Below are 5895 nucleotides of genomic sequence, written 5' to 3' on the forward strand. Positions count from 1 at the left end.
TTCTAGAAATTTGAAGACTATCAGGTTAAAAATTAAGTTTCCAAGAAAAAGTAAATACGATTAATCACTGCTTGTACTGGATTTATTTGTATTTAATAGCTGCAAGGTTGGTTATCACATTAGAAACTGAAAGATTTTTAAGATGATAGCAGACATTTTAAAAGAGAAATATACATTTGGCTTTAGTAATTTTTAAAAGTACTAGATTAAAGAAATTTGCAACTGAATATATTGGGTTTCAATTGACAACTTTTAATGTGATTCCCCACTAATATTAAACCAGAGGAGAAAGTACCAGTTATCTCTATTAGATGTTTTTATTTTTAATTAATGATTTTTTTTTTCTAAAGTGTTCTCCAAGGACATCTACACCATTTAGATCAGGGTGTGGTAGAGAAAAAAGAATATCTAATGAGTTGGAAAGTTATTTTAAGCCTTCAATGCTTGAAGACCCTTGGGCTGGCCTAGAACCAGTATCTAGTGGATATAAGCCAACAGTACAGCAGTAGGCAAACATTCACAGGCAGAAAAGGAAGAGACTTTTCTTAACATTTCTGAAATTCAACTGGAAGCCTCCTGTGTCAGGAACATCTTGGACAGAACTTTTACTTGTGTAAATGAGTTGAACCCAAAGATGATGACTATGAATAATGATTAGTAAACCCTTGGTATATCTCTAAATTTATCAAGTGTTGATATTAAAGAAAATGGTAGGACAATTTACAGTATTTAGCTATCTGGGAGTGTGTATGACAGGACACAGTTTTCATATTTAACATTTCCTATATAACAGACATTTGTTTTTTCAGTGTTTTAAAATAAAACATTTTTGTCTTCCTAATTGTGATTTTGTGGATATGTAGAATTGCTAAAACAATGTTTTATAATCACTTAGGATTTGAGGGTAAATATTTTGCAAACTATTTTTTCATGAAATAGATAAGCTACCTTAGACAGTTTTCTATATATTTATTAATAGAAAATAGTTCTACATTCATTTTTTTTGTATTTTTGTTAAAATATTAAAGCTTAAAAATCACTGGAAGTCATTTAATATGATTTAAACTTCTTTAACCACAAAAGGCCAGGATATATAAGATATATATTAAAATATATATAATATATACACGTGTATTACTTGGAGGAGTATTCCTCAATTGCTCAAAATCAAGTCAAAATTGTCAACATTCTCCAAAAGAAAAGTGAAATGACCATTCCACCTAGGTAAGCCATAACTGTTTGTTACTGGGGTGGGACCCACTGGAAGGATTTTATGCAATTAAAACCTCCATTGGAGCCAGAGCTTTGAAATTTTTCTACTAGTTATTAGCTAGATACCCCACTTTTATCCTGTAAAACGAGGAAATTCGTAGTACTTGTCTTTATTTAACCCTATATTCTGAGTTTTTTGAATAATTCCTGTAAAATAATGGGCATGAAATAAGTGTTTAATAAATACATAAATTCTGGTTGTAACTGTTATATTGCTCTGCCTAGTCCCATGTATATAGAGGCTAATAGAGTGATGTTATGTGGCTAATTGAAAGAAAACATCCGTATTCAACATCTTGGGGGTTTTTTCATATATTTTATACTTGGGGGTTTTTTCATATATTTTATATTTGATGTTATATATTTTGTTATATTTTGAACTTCATAAATAAATAACACTTGAAAACAATTGCTAAACAGTCTCTTAGAAAGTATGTTATTAGCAAAAATTAAAAATTAGAGCCAGATACAATTTTACATGGTTGTAATCCCAGCTACTCTAGAGGCTGAGCTGACTTGATTGTAAGGTAGAAGCCAGCCTGGGCAATTTAGCAAGACTTTGCAGAAATAATGAAGTTAGGGAAGGTTTTATGTGTTACATTTGTACCATGTTTGGAAGACATTCAAATACAACTTAGCGTTTCATTTTTAAATTCTTTTAACATCTACCTTCAGGAGTCTATCTAACCTCTGACTCCCCTCCTGCACCGACCGCCCCCACCCCACCCCACCCCACCCCCACCCCCACCCTGAGCCAGGGTTTCTCTGTGTAGTCCTGGCTGTCCTGGAACTCACTCCGTAGACCAGGCTGTCCTCGAACTCAGAAATCTACCTGCCTCCGCCTCCCAAGTGCTGGGATTAAAGGTGTGCACCACCACTGACTGGCTAACCTCTGACTTTTTAAGAAAACTTTGTCCTCAGCAAAACTGCATACACTATTAGTCATGTATTCAGAATTAGGTTTTTGATGGGGTTTTGCTTAGTTTTTTCATTGAGATAGAAGAGTCTGCCTATGTAACTCTGGTTTCCCTGAAATGTAGATCAGGCCAGCTGTGAATTCAGAGGAGATCTGCCTGCTTTTGCCTCCAGAGTGCTGTGATTAGAGGAGTGTGCCACCACACCTGTCTATTTTTAAGAAAGGCTCTTGAGCTGAGCTTAATGCTGCACACCTTTGATCCCAACCCTCAGATCAGACACCCTGTCTTGAAAAAAAAAAAAACAATAAAGAAAAGCTGAATAACTTTTTAGAGAAATGTATAGACCTTTACATCTCAGAAATGGGTTTTAAACAAGAGTATAGTCTATATTAGCATTGTCTCCAAGTGAGATTATGAATTCTTTTGAGGTCATTAGCATTCCAAGGGATAGGTAAGCATGATAGCTTATGAAAATCCAAATTCAGATCCTTAATTCCCAAAACTACAGAATTAAATTAGGATGCCTGTGATCAAGGCATCACAGCAATTTCCATTTTAATCTTTATCATATTTTACAAAAGAAACAAATAGCAAGATTTTTTTTTCTAAAAATGAACCCAACAATATTTCAAGTCCCATATACTTTTGCAGAATATTTTGCCACTTCCCTATCAAGAGTGTGTATCTTTTTGAACTTTATCAAACATTTCTTACTGTCTTGGTTAAAGGAGTATGACAGAATTTAATTTTTTTACTATGAGTAAAATGTGTTCATTCCAGATGTTACATTCCATATGGAAATGTTATGAATTCAGATGTTTTCATCAAGTAAAAGAGATGGCAGCATTTATTAATGACATTTGTCTTTTTTATTTTTTTATCCCCTATATAAACACTAGTTTTTTAGGTGAATCATATGAAGTTATTAACAGCCATAGTCGCCCTACTGTGCATTTATAGAACTAGAAGTTACTCTTCCTGTCCAGCTGCATTTCTGTTAGCCATCATTACCCCATTTGTCTCCTACACATCCTTTCCAGCTGTGATGACCCTTTTAAAATTCTACATCTAAATGAGAATACAGTATTTCTGCTTTCCTTATTTGACTACGTAATGCCATTCAAAAGGCTGGGTATGGTGATACATTCCTCTAATTCCAGCACCTGGAAAGCTGAGACAGTTGGATCTCAAAGTTTGAGGCCAGCTTGGTCTTCATAGTTCTAGGACAGCTAGAGCTACATAATAAGACTCTGTCTCAAAAAAAAAAAAAAAAAAAAATCTATCCAGGCTCACCATTTTGCCACAAGTGACAGGATTTCATGGGGTTTTGTGACTGAATAAATACCGATAGTATGTATATGTCACAGTTTCTTTGGCCATTCTTCATTTGGTGAAAACCTAGACAAATCAGTTTAAAATTTTTCTACTCCTAGCATGTTGCTTTGTGTGTACAGATACATGGATTCTAACTTTTAAAACAAGGATACTTATTTAATCTGGGGTGCATACATGTGCCATGGTGCAAACGTAAAGGTCAGAGAACAACTTGGGGGACTTGATTCTCTCCTATGTGGGTTCCAAATTGGATCATCTGGCTTGAAGGCAGCCTTCTTCACCTGCTCAAGCCACTTTCCTGGCCCCATTGAATCTGGTTTAATTGTGAAATCAAAATAGCCAGTTCAACAGAACATGAGCCTATAAAAGAGGCTAACTTGGAATATGAGAGGCCGGAGAGACGGCTCAGCAGTTAAGAGCATTGACTGCTCTTACAGAAGTGAGCTTCATTCCCAGCAACCCACAACCATCTGTAACTATAGAGTAGTGGTTCTCAACATTCCTAATGCTGCAACCCTTGAATACAGTTTCTCATGTTGTGGTGACCCCCCACACACACACACACACCATAAAATTATTTCATTGCTACTTTATAACTGTAAATTTGCTAGTTATGAATTGCAATGTAAATATCTGATATACAGGATGTCTGATATGTAGCCCCTATGAAAGGGTAAATTGATACTCCCAAAGTGGTTGCAAACCAAAATGAACAAAAAGAAAAAAAAAATATTCTGCTCAATGAAAGATGCTTAAGAAAATTAAGACAGTTGGGGATAGTAACACGTGCCTTTAAAAGCAGAGGCAGAAGGATGATCTTTATGAGTTTGAGGCCAGTGTGCTCTACGTATCGATTTCCATCCATGGCTACATAAACAGTCTCAATCGAACAGAATTAGAAGTCAAGCTATGGACTAGGAGAAAACACTGTCAAAACAACAGTGTACCATTACCTGTTACAATATCAAAAAGAAAATACTGATGACATGCTGGCCATTGTGTAGTACCAGCTGAAGCCAGAAGAGAGCATTGTATCCCCTGGAATTAGAGTCGTGGACAACTATGTTGGTGCTGTCAATTGTCCCCTGGAAGAACAGCTACTGTTCATAACTGCTGAGCCATCTCTCCAGCCACATTTGCTGTTTTTGATTATAGAAGTTGTATTCCTAATAACAGTTCAGAAATGTGGGTCAGTAAGATGGCTCAGTGGATGGCCAAATAAATGGGAAGTGTAAGAAATAATTCCAAAGATTTTATATGCATAGTTTTACACTGTATAAATTTATGTACTGTGCAGAATTCCTTCAGGTTGTAACATTCAGAAAAATTCAATTTAGTTTTACTTAAACACCAAATATCCACTGTAAGTCCAGGGCCTGGCTAAGTGCAGGAGCCCAGACAATGCTATCAATTGTTTCTCTTGTGTGGTTGTATACACTCCTACTTTGATCTTGCTTTCCAATAGACTCTTCCCTCCTGAAGACAATAAGACTGATAAAACTTCCCTCAGCAACCTAATGGAGAGATTCGAGTTCCTTAGTTTTGCATCTTGCTGGCTCTGTTCGAATGGGCATTCTCTAATCTGTAACTAACAAAATGTGATATTGCTCAGTGAGTGAAAGCTAGGTTTGACCAGGTTCCTATAGCCTCCAAAGTGGCAGAAGTGCAGGGGCACTATTCTGCACCACAGAGAGTTTAAGTCTAGTGAGCTGAGCAAAGATAGTGCTACAGATAAAAAAAAAAAATGTTTCATGGGCATCTTTTTATACGTACCCTCTACTTTGTAACATTTGCAGAGGAGTTGTAAAGACAATACAGAGGTACTTGTCGAAAGCAAGGGTACTAAACACATATTTTTTTCAATGCTTCAGAGGATAAATATGCTTATACACAAGCCTGACAACCTGAGTTTGATCCCAGAACCATCAAAGGTAAAAAAAGAACCAGTTGTACAAATTGTCTACAAGGTCTCCTGACCTTGAAATTTGTTTTGTGGCCCTAGTGTTCTCATCTCACTTTTACCTCTGCATCTCTCCTTCCTTTCTTATACTTAAATAATAATGAGGTTTATAATCTTTTTCTGTCCAATGATCCAATCTAAAATTGCACTTACCATCGAGTACCCACAAGCCTTAAAGGTACAAAGTGAGATGATACCTTAGAGAGACAAATTGAAACTGGAATCCAAAAGCCTCTATATGATTTGTTTTCTTCAGGTGTAAATGTACAGCTCTCCATGAGCCACTATTATTAATATATATTGAACTATTCCTACCAACATCACTATACAGTAAGAGAAAAGAATTGTAGGGAGCTGCTTGGATACAATCGTCAGCTGCGGCCGCTTAGACGATTGTATCCAAGATGGCGG

The 5895-nt window shown here is 36.0% G+C and overlaps 1 pseudogene; it reads left to right on the forward strand.

Moving 5' to 3' along the window:
• The window catches only part of LOC116097731, a 3587-nt pseudogene extending 1590 nt beyond the window's left edge, over positions 1 to 1997 (forward strand).
• Positions 1998 to 5895: the final 3898 nt, after the last annotated feature.

Source organism: Mastomys coucha, unplaced genomic scaffold (genome assembly GCF_008632895.1).
Source record: "Mastomys coucha isolate ucsf_1 unplaced genomic scaffold, UCSF_Mcou_1 pScaffold2, whole genome shotgun sequence".
In the NCBI taxonomy this organism is placed as follows: Eukaryota; Metazoa; Chordata; class Mammalia; order Rodentia; family Muridae; genus Mastomys; species Mastomys coucha.